Below are 14397 nucleotides of genomic sequence, written 5' to 3'. Positions count from 1 at the left end.
AAGATCAGGGGAAAAGGGAGGGTGGGGGGATGGGGGGAGGTCATGCCGTTTTTGGCCAAAAACTGCTGAACACTCAGTGCCGTGGGGGCAGGTGCTCCTGTAAAGCGCCCACCACAAAATGGGCAAACGCATCAAAAGAGTCTTTAAGAAATTTTTACCGAAGCCGAACGTAGTCTGTCACAACACCATCTGGTCCCTAGATATAGATGTGTTCCTAGAACACTCAGCTACCAGGGGAAGCGTGTGCTACAAGGGGCCCACCCTCCAGAAGATAATTCTGTATTTTTGTGTTCCCTCTTGTGTATATTTATACTTATAGTATCTCTCTATATTTATTATTTGTCTAATGGATATAAGATCGCTAGCATACTTTTATATTTCTCTATCTTTAAGGCATCATTTAAAGATTATTTATTTATTTATCTTTAGCGAGCAGGCAAAGGAGGGGAAAAGAGGAAGAAAAACATCGATGTGCAAGAGAAACCTCGATAGGTTCCTTCCCAGACGCCTCCCACCCGGGACCTGGCCTGTAACCCAGGCCTGTGGCCTGACTGGGAATTGAACTGACAACCTTTCAGTTTGTGGGACAATGCCCGGTCTACAGGGCCACACCAGTCAGGGCAAAGAGTCATTTACAACATACGATTCCTGATCACTGAAAGGAAAAATCTTTTAAAAAATTAAAACTTTCTCCTTAATAATGCCAAATAATACTTATGTTGCAACTTGAATTATTATGTTAGCAAAAACTAAACAAAACAGTCGTAATTTAATGCTGACCATCTTGTGCTGTTATCAGCATAAACGGCCTTGTGCTTTCTGGAGAGCAGTTTCTCAACAAGCAGTAAGATCAATACAAATTCATGTAACTACCGTTTCTTATGATAGCAAGCAATACATTCTAAAAAGATTTTGCAAAGAAAATACAACATATTTAAGAAATTTTATTAAAATGCCCATGAAAACAATGAGTAAATAAAAACATTAAATCCCCCGATGGTGAAGCAAACTAAAAAAAAAAAAACAACAACAAACAAACGCTGTACTTTACAATTCCTCCTAGTTGGACAGTGTTAACACTGAGCTGCTAAGTAATAGCATCAGATAGAATGTTGACTTGCATTGAAAAGAATACAAGAGAATGGGAAAATATACATAGTTGGAGATTTGAGTTTATTTTTACTTTTATGTAAATTTTGTAAATGTTACTAGCTATCAAAAATAACTCTGTTCATCAACAGCATCATAATGCATGATAAAAATAACTATTTTTAAAGATGGAGAGTTATAGAGTCAGGACACTGTAGTCTATACACATCGATACGCTTCTTCTAATTTGTGATCTTGGGGAAAAAAATAAAGTTTCACAACAGTCCTTTGCTTGTATCTGAAGGAAAACAGAAGGCAGAGAACAAAGACGCGAAGCAGAGGCTGATGGGAAGCGAGGTGGCCTTGCCTTCACGCTCCTGAGTTGTGGCCGCCAAGTGCACACAAATCACAGCCCAGGGCACTTGGCCTGGGAGGTTTGCTTTTGTTTACGAACTAGATAGGGCGCTTATTTTCTGCTTTTTGTGACGGCGGCGACCAATCTTTTCCCACCTTATTCATGGTGCTTTTCTTTCTTTTTTTCAAAGATTATTTTATTCTTGACAGTATCTAAATGCTGCGTCTGGAGCATCAACGGGAGGAACAGGCGTTCGCTTAGCAAAGGAAGAGAAGCCGCGCTCCCTGCCGAGCAGCAGGCCCTACCCCAGCCGTGGGGAGCAGACGGGCCCGCTGGCCCGCGCTGCTGTGGCTGTGGGGGCTTTCACGGTCACCCCCTGGCACCCTCAAAGGGCCCTGTGAGCTCTGACGCCCGTTTCCCGCTGAGGAAGCTCCCAGGCCGGAGCAGGCTTCAGCTCTGGCTTGTCTGCGGCAGGCTCTGGGCACTGAACAAGGGGACGGAGGGGGACGGTAGCCGCATGGTCTTAGCTGTAGGCTGGGGAGCCTTTGCCCAGAGATCGCCAGCCAAGGGCTGGAAAGCCCTGGGAGCGCAGCGTGTTGTGCATGCGAACAGCCTCGAGCCTGGGATTCTAGGTGTCCACATCACACCTGTATTATTCCCCGTCATTTGGGCCGTCGGCAGATTCTTTACCTGGAATACAGCAGAGTGGCAAATGTCAAGTGTGCCACTGCAGGACTAAAAACAGCTTTTTAAACCAGCATTCATCTGGGTGTGACAAAAACATTGGCAATAAAACAGAATATTTTTATATTTCTTTTTATTCCCCGTGTTAGAATAAAAAATAAACTCCAAACCCATACCCTTTTACTGATGAAGGCTACCAAACTTTTAAGTAAATAAAAACTGGAAACAATACTTCCCGACACTTTCTATGAGCATGATTCTTCTAATATCAACTAAAAAATGCACTAAAAAATGTACATAAAGTAAAACAAAACCGAGAGAACAATATTCCTCATTGACATATATTCAAAATAGTTTAAGGAAATTTTTGAAAAAGAATCCAACAATACATTTTAAAAAAATACACCATGACAGTCAGATTTATTTCAAGATTATAGTGTTGGCTTAACATTGTAAAGTTCATGAATGATCCTGTTAAGAGATATTTTAAAAATCATGATTTCAAAATTTAAGATAATGTTGCAATTATCAAGAAATTGAGACATTAGCATAAAATAGAGGAAGACATCAATGGAAAGAAAATAAAGTATTAAAATGTCATGTAACATATATAAAAAACTGTCCACGAAGGTACAAAAGTAACTCAGGGGAAAAGTGATGAATTTTCCATAAATGATATAAAAGAGCTATAGGTATTTCCAATGGGCATGAAGGAACTATTGGGGACAATGGTCACGTCAATTATTTTGGATGTCGGTGATGGCTTCATGGGTGGATATCTGGGTCAGAATTTATGAACTCATACACTTTGAACATGTACAGTTCTCTGTGCATCCATCACGCTTCAATAAACAAATCCTTCTCAGTCTCCTTATTTTAGTATTATTATAACTTAGGCAAAACACTTGAATTCAAATGAACAACTATTAATGATTTTACTTTGAAGCACAGTCATATCATATACACTAAAAAATACGATATTGTACAAAACCAAGTTCAGGGCAAAACGTTAAAAGCATCCACTAAATCTAACAAGACAGGCACTGTGTTCTCAGGTGTCAGTAGAAGCAGGTGTTTCCATCCCGAGGCAGCCACTCCGTGAGGAAGACCCTCTGACCACCCACGCTCAGTAAAGGCCCTGGTGCCCCGTGAACTGAGCGCTACTTCAGGGAAAATGACTAGGACAAGTGTCTTGGGAATTAAAAGGTGCTTAGCATTTCTTTGTGGGAAAAGAGAAGTGATACCTTTAAAAAAGAGATCAAACTAAAACAAAATGAGAAGGATATCTTATTGTCTTTAGTGATGGTTTCTATTTTAATTAAGCTAGGATTCCTTTGCTTTTGTCTTTTCTTGCAACAACTACATGGACACACATACGCATCACTTTAGTTTGGTTAATGATAAGTCCTTGCATTTTCTTTATTTCTAAATGCCAGAGTAATTCTTCCCCATATCCTGCTTTGTACCTCATCTCGGGAAATTAGGTTATGTCAGCGGTTTTGTATAAGTCCACTTATCTTTTTGGTAGGTCAAACTCAATGAATTAAATGATCATTTTATCTCTTCTCAAAGAAAATGCAGTTTGAGTGTATAATTCCTTTAAAACATGCGCCTCCTAAGATATTTATTTAATGAATACATTGTAGATCAGAACTCAGTGACAAGCAGGAAAGGGATAGATGAAGAATCCAGCCTAATACTTTTTATATCTGCTGGGCTGTGATCCAGGGTTGGAACTGCAGACGAACATATTCTTATTCTAGCCATGTGATTTGTCTCATACATGAGCTGGAAAAGAAGTTTTCTTCCTTCTGGCACAGGTGATTGATCTCTAAAAGGCGCTGTATATCAGGATAATTATAATCTTAGAATCATAAAGCCTGTAAATAAATTTTTTGCTCTACTAGTTATTAGCCATGAAAGAGAAGTTATTTAAATCTCTCTGAATCTCACTTTCCTTATTTTAATATGAGAAAAATACTATCTATTTTGTTTTAGGAGACTAATCAGATGTTTATGGGAGGAGTCCGCGGAAGAGTGGTAGAGACCTGTCGCAAGCGACACACTGGTGCTCACCGCTGTGCAAACGTTCTTGCCTCTGAGCTTGCCCTCTCTGCTTCTGCTTGAACACAGTGGGCGAATGCCCAGCACCCCTGGCCACAGAGAGCCCCGCTGACCCCCGACGGGCCACCTCGGGTGCTGCATCCTTGGTGTAGGGATTGGTCCAGAGAATGGGCATGTAAACTGATCATTAACGAGACTGTGTCCTCAGGTTTCTTTAAGTGCCTCTCTCTCTCTCTCTCTCTCTCTCTCTCTCACGCTCCCCCCTCCCCTCCCCTGCACGCACGGGCGCCCACATCAGCCAAGGACCTCCTTCTTCAGCGTGTTGAAGGGCAGCATGGACCTGATCCACATTAAGATTCAGAGTCATCCAGTCTGGTGTTGGTGGCATTTGTCTCCACAGCCCTATTTCTGAAAGGCTCAGGGGTTCACTGGAGCCTGAGGAACCTGGACTGTCGTGTCAGGTTTGCAAATGGCAGACATCAAATTCTGAGTAAACCGAGTGCAAAAGGCAATAGCGACAGAAGCGTCTGGGATCTAGAGTTCAACGCTGCAAAGTTTGGGTAACATTTCTATGGTTCCTGGTTAGGTTTTCCTTTCATTTATGGAACTGCTTATCATCCTGTTGAATTCTTTCCTCTCTTTACTTAAATGAGCTTTATTTACTTTTCTTGTCCAAAATTGTTTCTGACAACCATATGCTGTTTCCAATGCCTTCCAAAATATCTTGCCTGTAATAAGTGTTAACACATTACTTTAATAACTTGTTGCTCAGTAAAGTATTTATGCAATTTTAACTATTCAAAAATACAAAAACAGAACGAACCTCGACCACAAATTAGGTTTGGATGTTGAGGCTGGTTTGGGGTTTCTGCCTTGGCTGGGGGGTAGGGTAAGGGCGGGGGTTTTGTGTGTGTCCAGACTGGAGCGTGCGTGGTTTGAACTCCCCACTGGTGTGAAAGGGAGGAGCGTGTTCCCTGTGTCACAGGCCTGCCCTGGGGTCAGGTGGGGGAGAGGGGAAGGAGGTGGGCTCCAGAGCTCTCAGCCGCCGCCCATCAAGAGCAGAGGAGGGCTTTAAGTACAGTAAAGCCCTTCCCTCAGCCACTGGCATCCTCAGCTGGGTGGGTGGCTCCTTCATGTCAGACCAGAGGTAGCCTGGGATTTGTCACAAACAGCGGCTGCTACTAACCAGGTTATCCAAATGAGGACGTTTTAGCCATAACAGAATGTCTGTCCACTCAATTATCCATCAGATAGGTTAAAAAGCATTGAGTTAATAGTCTCAATTTAAAATTCTTGCATAGAAACGTGGGTATTTAAAGCAAATTGAATGGGTTCAATTTCTTCCAATGTGTATTTATTAGCACTTGAGCAGGGTTTAAACATGCTGGTGACGTTTGAAAGCCATTGCTTTCGACACTAATTGCTATGCAAGACGACTTGACAGCCGTAAATCTGGAAATATAGCCCCCTCCGTCTTAATGCATGGCTCTCAGTACCTAATCAGATTTCATACTTCTGTGTATTTTTAAAATTTATGGTATATGAACAAGTACATTAAATGTAATAATTGAAATATGAGGAGCATATTACAGAAACACAAAAGGATATTCAGGCATGGCTGTCGGCGCTGGGAAGGACATCAAAGGGAGGTGATATTTAGTTGGCCTTTAAGGAAAAAATAAGATTCCTCTCAGGGTGCCGGGAATGTGATAGGTGGCTGCAGAGGACGGAAGGCACAGGGTCAGGACAGTCGCGGCGCTGGTCCCCAGGGCGCTCAGTGCCTGCGGAGAGCAGATCGGAGAGGGATGCAGGTGTCTGGGCAAAGGCAAGAGATAAAACGCGGGGGAATATCACAGTAAGCTTTCAAATGAAGAAAAAGGTAAGAAATTAAAGGTGCAAATCTTCAGATTATATAAATATGCAAAAGTAAAATTAAAGCAAGGATAAATATTCAAGAAGCGTGCACTGAGGTGGACTGTCGGAAATACAGTAACACTGTTAAACAACATACGAAGTCATTAAGGGCCTTCAATAATTAAATATAATGAACTGAAATGTCTTTTCACTTTTGTGATTTTTTCCCCCCAGTGCCAGGCAGCCTGGGAGCCGAAGAGGAAGAATGGAAATCCTCCTATGGAAAGAAGTGGAGGCCATGCCCACAGAACATTCTGATGCCAGAAGAGGCTGCAATTACTAGGCACGCCGAGCGTTCCAGAGAAGTCGCAGACACCCAGCGGCCGTCGGTACATGGGCGGGGCCCGGGCACGGCACCGGCAGGCTGGGTATCTGGCAGGTCCCTCAGTGAGGTCACAGGAGCGCTGCGGGGCTGGGCTGGCATCCAGGAGGAAGGAGAAACCCTCTAACGTGAAGGGCCATTGTCCGAGGGACATGCGGCCCCTGAGACACTAGGAGCGGGGACTCTGCGGAAGCTCAGGACAGGGGCCGCAGAGAGGGGCCCAGTGGCCGTGCTCGAATCCAGCATCTCTCCGCTCACTCACCGGGTGCCCACCGAGTACCGGGCATCGCGCGGCTGGGAGAGCCATTGGCAAGAAATGGATCCTGAGCTTCAGTACCATCCAGTGAAGGGTATTTATGTTAAAATGCTAGAAAGGCATTTGATATCAGAGCTCCCTCACTCTCACAGCCCCTTTGTCACTGCCTGAACTTCAGAGGAGAGGAAACAAGGATTCACAGGAGCTGCACTGAACGCCCAGAGGTTAGCAACTGAATATGCATCACGCGCTGTGGGAGTCAAACCCTGCTCTCCCTAGAGGCAAATGACTGACTTCCCGGCCGGAACACTTCTCCACACGGGGAACTAGAGAAGCATCGGCTCCTGGTATCTTGCCTAATATTGGACATCTGGAAGAGGTAAGATTAGAATCAAAACTAAGAGTCTGAGCGGAATAATCTCCAGCACAAATAGTATGGGAAATGACAAGTGATACATATCCTGAGACTTCCCGAGCTTCTCAGTCAGGAATTGAAAAAAATAAAGGTGATCAAAGAAGATATAACTGAAAGCATCGCTTCAATAAATATTCCAAGAGATTGTGACTAAGAAGACCACATGCTAGAATGAGATTTTTAATAGGTGGCATTTGAGAAGCAGATGGGAACTTGTTGACTGGACACACAACTGGGCAGACGGCACGCACGCTCCGGGATGCCCAGGGCGGGTCCCACGGCCGCCAGGCACGGGGGTGACGTGGCGAAGCGATGGGGCGTGAGGTGTGAGCGCTGCGCCACCTTCTGCGGAAACGTCACTGAGTAAGTCTACAAACCCTGATCCCAAAAGCACGTGCGTAATTCATAAAGTCCAAATCTGCAAATGTATCATTCGTACTGGCATAAACACCTGGTGACCTAAAGCAGAACCTTCCGGAGGGGCCAGCTTGGCAGGCCCGAGTGTGCGGCCATTTTTTTAGGTGGCTCTATTTTGGGGATGCGTGATTTTCCAAGGTGTGAGCTGGATCGGGGTTTTCCCTCCTTGGAAAGGCCACATTTCCGGCCAGAAGACACAGAGAGGGAGGAGGTTTGCTTGACTGAGGGGATGCATTTGATTAAGAGAAACGTCTGTGCTGCTGCTGCTGATGAATTCATTCCTACCTGTGTATGCACTATTTTATTTAACCAGTAGATATCTTTGTTTTTGATGATTTCAATTCTGAAAAAAAATTAACTAAAGAGGCCTAAAATGTGTAACAAATGTACAAGTGCAAATGATCTAGATGTATGTATGCATGTATATAATATACACACATTGCTCTCCTATTGATGTACATACAGCTGGTCAGCACAAACCCAGAGGTTGAAACAGTGCACGGTTTCTGGGTCGGCTCTCTGGACATGGCTTAGGGGGTCCCCCAGCCACCTGGGGTCCCCCAGGAAGCAATCGAGGCACCAAGTGGGACCACAGTTTTGTCTGAGGCTCGGAGTCTCCTTCCAAGCTTACAGGGATGTTGCCAGAATTCCTTTCCTTGTAGCTGTAGACGCCATGTGGCTTCTTCTAGGCAACCAGGGAAGTCTTGAGAAGACTCATTTGATGAGGGCAGGGCCACCCAGGAAAATCCCCTTCTTTGCGCAAAGTCTTCTCACCTGTGCTGTAAAATGTAACATAACGTTCAGAATAATACTGCATTGCAGGCACAAAGCTCCCATAGGCTCCAGCTGAGAGGGTTCTACAAGGGCGCAAGTCACTGAGCGTTTTTAATATTCTGCGCACCACCGTATGTTTATAGAGAGAAATTCAGAAATCACAGCCGTAGAGTTGACTTTAAAAAGAGCACGGAAAACAGTGAAGAAGAAACCAAACACGTGACTTGTTTTTGTTGCTGTCAACAGGAACAAGTTCAAAATTTGCAAAACATTTTGCTACAATTTATCCAACCCATGTTACAACATTTCCAATTTTCACAAAATGAAAAAAGGGAAGCGTATAGTCAATAAATTTTGTTGGAATTTCTTCTTTTCATTTTCTCCTTTGTCAGCTTTTCGATCCTTTTTGCTTTGAAATTGTTCCAGTAAATGATAAAATTTCTGTAATCTGGGAAAAACTATAGAGAATAACTGAAAATAATTGTGCGTTATTGAATTCCCTAAAATGAAAATAGCTGAGAAAGGACAACTGTGTACACATAGCTTCGTTTCCTTTTTTGGCATATGACATAATCGATTTCTTTTCAATTTTAGGGCCGTTCTATGAGCTTGCTTCTTCTTTCTCTGCCCAGAAGTTGTCATGAAATAAATAATAGCTATGTGAGGGCCAACTCATTATTCATTTCTCTTTCTCTGTGCCACTAAACCAACTGCTGCTACAGTAATATCACCTCAATTCATGCTCAGAAAGACAATGGCATGCTAGTTATTCTTCAGAGAATCGGCGATTAAATGAAGAGAAAAGGAGGAAGTTGTGGTGAACATTTATTTTTCTTTCTCTCAAGATAATGTGTTCTCATATTTATCTTAAGTCCTGTCTTTCATGCCATTTTTCCTGATGACATGTGTAAAAGTAAATCTCAATTTCTAGCATGTTTTTCAAGAGGACTATTGACTTACGTGCATCTCACACTGAGTTTTTGTTTCTGCGGTAAAACGAGTGAGTCCCTTGCTCTGATTCAATCCGTAAAAAAATGCCCAAACCGGATCATCTCAGTAACTGATTTATTTCCCGATGTGCCATCAGCGCGTGCCACGGAAGAGCATTCTGCGCGCCACGAAACACAGGGGCAACAAGGAACCGGTGGGAAGAGCCGGAAGCTTGGGTGAGCCTGCAAAGGGCGCCTGGGGCCCCGGGCGGGGCAGCGTGGGCTGGGGAGACTTCCTGAGGTGCGTGGGTTTCTCTCAGAGGTTTGGTGAGACTCATGAGCAGTGAAATAATTTGGTCAGAAAGCTTGTGGATTCCAGGGAAAACCAACTGGCTTTGAGTTCTTTAAGTATCTCTGCTACATGGTGTACGTCTCATTTGATAAGATGTAAGTACCAGCCAAAAAGTCAAAAGAGAAGCTACTACAAGGAGTCCATTTACCTCAATATATAATCCATCGCCCCCCCCCAAAAAAATATATGGCACCCTTTTGGGAACATTAGTCTTTTCCAGATTGAGGAGCATTAATAACGTTAGTGAGGGATAAAATGGGGCGGGTTCGAAAAGGGGGCAGAGAAAGGGTAAGGAGGCCCATCCGTAGCCTCCTATATATCAGCAGCCTCACCAGCCCCGTCGCTTCCTAGAGATGCGGGATCAGTCTCTCCCGTGTGGGCAGAACAGTGGACAGCAGCTGTTTCCGAAGGAAGTTGAAAAGCTCGTCCAAGGCCAGCAGCTGTACGCCCATTAGCAACAGAAGTACCTGCAGGCGTTGAGAATCCGTGGGGTTTCCAAATTGTGCCACCAGGCTGGCGGCCTCCGAGGCGCGCACAGGCTGGCAGGCGCGGGCAGCGCGGCCCTCTGCTCACGGGCAGGCGCTGGCGAGGGCTCCGCGCCCGGCGGCCTGGGCGAGTTTACTGGGGGCGGCGGGCAGGCCTCCAGCATTTCGCGGGGTCGGGGGGGAACGACGGCAAAACCAGTTGTGACGTCTCCCCGGAAATTCCCGTTACAGGAGCCGTCGCAACAGCAAAGTGGGGCCGGGTTGTCGAAAGCGATGTCCGAGACCCCGTCGTGGCTCTGAGACCGTTTTGAACGTTGCAAGGCAACCTCGTGGGGTGCGGGGCGGGGGGGGCGCCCACCTTCGGGGAGAGGTCACAAAGTAAGTGGATTTTAAGTACCAGGAGGTAGGACAAAGGAAGCGTTCGCTCAGAGTGCCTGTTCGTAGGTGGTCGTCGCCCTGGGGAGGGTGCTGTGTCCTGTGACCCCGTGCCGAGAACGCAGAGGTGACGAGGGAGCCCAACATTAGAGGGCTGGCTTTGTCCGACCGAGGTGGCCGCTGAGGCCACCACGGCGCGGGGGGGCGGGGGGGCGCGGGGAAGGGCACGCCTGACGCCACCGGGCCCTTCTGCCAGGACGGATCCGCCTCGGGGCGTGTCTGAGCGACCCAGGATTGGCCTGGAAGGCTCGCAGAACCCCATTATTTTTAGGGCAGCGTGAATGAAAAGACGTGTCAGTTCGAGAAGCCGTGGGCGGTGAAGCCAGAGCCCATGGTGCGGGTTCAGAGGACGCTACCGCCTCTGAAAAAGCCGGCAGGCGCCCGGGCGCTGCCCGGAGAAGGGCATACGGAGGTCATAGCCAGGCTGCAAGATTCAGGATCCTGCCCTTAAAAACGCACGCAACTGGTTTTTGTTTGTTTTGTTCCGTTTGGGGAGGCGAAGGATGGAAAAATCCGACTAAAGCCACGTAGGGTGAGCTTTTGCGTGTGCGGAGGTATCTCGGGTCCCCGTGAGGCCCAGCGCTTGGCCCCCGTGCAAGTTTAGGGCTGCGCGCATCCCGGCCTGGGCGCGCTGAAGTCCGTGGAAGAACGAGGGCGCCCACGCGGCGCCTGCTCGGCTGATTACCAAGCAAAGGCCATGCGCAGGCCTCACCGGCGTGAGCCGTGAGTCAAGGCCACGGAGCCGAGGCGGCGTAGCGGGCCTGGGGAAACACGGAGGCTCACAGCGTCCCTGAGCCCCCCAGGTTCACGGTCACGGGGAGTTAGGCTGCCACGGAGCTGAAGAGGAAGCTGAGCAAAGGCGAAGTCCTGTGGGCCAGGCCGATGCCGCAGGAGGGGGCGAGAACTGCAGCCGCTGGTGGCGGGGACCCCGGGGCGCCGAGGGCCGAGGGCCGCTGGCGGCTCTGAGGGCCCGCGTGAGCCGGTGGGTCTGTTTTCCTCCGCGTCTGCCTTCTTCCTTCGCAGACAAGATTGGGCGGCTGCAGCGTGAAAAGGGTAAAGAATAAGATACCCTCTGTAAGAGGGAGCCCGTCGGGGGTTAAACCGCATTTCGCGCGGTCGGAGAGAGGGCACCGGCCAGCGGAGGAGCGGTTCCCCTTCCTTCGGGGATGGGCTCGGCCCTCCGCAGCCATCCGGCGGCCTGCGCGCGCGGGGCCCGCAGGCTGATGGGGCTCCTCCTCGGGAGCCCCCCCCCCTTCAGAGGCATTTAAGAGAAGACAAGCAACCCGTAGAGAAAAATCGGGGCCTGGTCTGAGCGCAAAGAAATAAAACTCCGCTCCTCTTTGCTGCTGGGAGCGGCATTGCATTTACATCACAAACGTCTGCCGGGACGCGCAGGGCGAACGGAAGGAGGTGAGCGAGTGTTACTGGGCCGGAAGGCATTGGGAGGACTGATGGGTGGGCCACCGGCGGGCCGTCCGGGGCCTCCGGCGGCGGCACGGCTCGTAGGTGGCAGGTGGAGGAACAAGAGCCGCTCCGCTGTCAGTGAAGAGCCCCGGGCCCCAGGGCGCTGTGTTCAGGCTGATGGTTGGCCCTGGGGTGCACCTGAGGGTCAGGTGGCCCCATCCACTGAGAGAGAGTTGTCCCTCGGGGAGAGAAGAACTAACTTTCTGAGGGCGCTGTCGTGTTTTTCTTTTCTTTTCTTTTTTAATTTTATTTTCTCTTCAGTGCTGGGGAGCTCCTTTTCCCGTGCAGAGAGTTGCTGTAACATCCGCAAGGGACTGGAGACAAAAAAGGGGTGCTGGGTGGGCTTTAAATGGCGTTCAGGGCCACGCTTTTGTTTGTCTAAAGACTCAAGTTGTGAAGCAAGAACGACAGCTTTTTCTAGAAGGTTTACTCTGTGTAAACTGCATGTTAGCCTTCAGTAGAGTATTTTTTCCTTTTCTTCCTCTTTTTCTAAATTTTGGTGGTTTGGTGTGCCATATGTTTCTGTATGCAGGTAGTAAATAAACTTCGCTCTTCAAAAAAGAAAAAGAATGATAGCTTTTATTTTTTTTTCTCTTCTGCATTCTTGCAAACTATTTTCAAAGAATTGCTATTGTGCTTAACTGCTGCCCAGGCCAATGGACCATAGTATTTTGAATTTGCCTTTTAATAATATGGGAAGAAAATTCTCTACCAGAACAGGAATTAAAAGCTGGGGCTTCCAACTCTAACGCAGTGAGTCTCTGGAAAGTTCGTATAAAACATTCAACCAAAGCTCTTGGGTGCCCTTCTCCCTCAGTACGAAACTTAACTCTTGACCAATTAACTGCAGGAGGGGAGCCCCCGGCATTGCGCCCTGCAGGCCCTGAGTCCCGGCTTCTTGCTGTTTCTATAAGGGCGTGGGAAGGACCCTGGCCACCTGTTTCGCTGATGAAGGGGAGTTTTCTCCAGGGGGCCACCTGGCCCGTCTGATAACTACTGTACAATCAGGTGCTGGGCGTATGTCCCTAACGGCAATCCGGATGCCTACGAGTAGGGTTGCCAATAGCCACTAACCTTTCTGATTTCTCTCTGAACTTTGCAGCATCTTCAGAGAGTGGAAGGAAAGGATTTTATCATTTAAAAGATCCGCTGCCATCAGAGACTGTGAATTCTCTGCACCAGGGACCCAGGGTATGCCTACAAGGGACGGGACATGTGACTGTCTGAAGCTGGCAGGGCCTGTTTACCAAGACCTGAAAAGTGGGAGTCGTAAGAGGCAGCACACAGAGCCTCCCTGACGGCTTTGGCTGAATCCACTTCCCAGCTTTCATCATTCACGTAAGTCAGCTGCATGCTTCTCACTTCGAGTTCAGGCCTTAGTGTCTTCGATAAATCTTATAAAGAAAGAATAGTTTGGCCCTGTCTGGGGCGGCTCAGTGGATTGAGTGCCATGTGTAAACCAAAGGGTCTCCAGTTCAATTCCCAGTCAGGGCACATGCCTGGGTTGCGGGCCAGGTTCCTAGTGGGGGGCGCTTGAGAGGCAACTACGCATTGATGTTTCTCTCCCTCTTTCTCCCCCACTTCCCCTCAGTCTAAAAATAAAATCTTAAAAAAAAAAGAAAGAACAGTCTGAGATATTTTTTGTTTCGTGAGACAGGCCTTTCATGCTATGACTTGCCCTCTGAGGACTGCTTTTGCTGTGTCCCATATATTTTGGGTTGTTGTGTTCTCATTTCATTGATTTCAAGCAGGTGATTTCCAGGCTGACGGTGAGGGGAGCTGGAGCGGGGTGTAGAGAACATAAATAAACTGGTGATGGACAGAGACTGGACTTGGAGTGGTGAACACAAGGTACAGTATAGAGCTGATATGCTATAGAGTTGTGCACCTGAAATCTGTATAATGTTGTTAACCAGTGTGACCCCAATAAATTCAAAAACAGGGAGCAAAAGACAGAATAGTTAAAACAGGCATCTGGGAGCTCCAGGGGTTTTCTGAGGAAGTTGGGGGACTTCCGGTGCTTCAGAGATTCGACGGGCGGTCTGGGCTGCGTGTGAGGTTGGAGCTGAGCTCTCAGGGGTGCGGTTGAGACCCGGGCCCAGGAACTGAGAGATGTTCCGCATTTCAGGGCAGGAAGTTGGGACTAAAAGGGAAACTCTGAAGGAGGAAAAGGGCAATTTACATGAGCTTTGGGTTTTACTTTTTGATCTTAGTCTGATTTATGTTTTTTTCCTTTGACCAAGGACTCTCTAAGCCTAACCATTATCCTAGCCTGCCTTTTGTTCTCCTTTAAACACCATAAATATCCTCCCGTAAATACCAAGAGGGCAGCTGATTATAATGAGAGGTCTCTAATTATTTTTTTAAATAGGAACTTTTTTCTAATTTAAAATGTTAGTTTGCATTGAGGTTCTTGAGTTCCCCCAAACAGAAATAGAGAGG

The sequence above is a fragment of the Pteronotus mesoamericanus genome, unplaced genomic scaffold (assembly GCF_021234165.1).
Source record: "Pteronotus mesoamericanus isolate MK-2021 breed Mesoamerican mustached bat unplaced genomic scaffold, CSHL_Meso_final contig_220, whole genome shotgun sequence".
NCBI lineage: Eukaryota > Metazoa > Chordata > Mammalia > Chiroptera > Mormoopidae > Pteronotus > Pteronotus mesoamericanus.
This window is presented reverse-complemented; position numbering follows the sequence as displayed.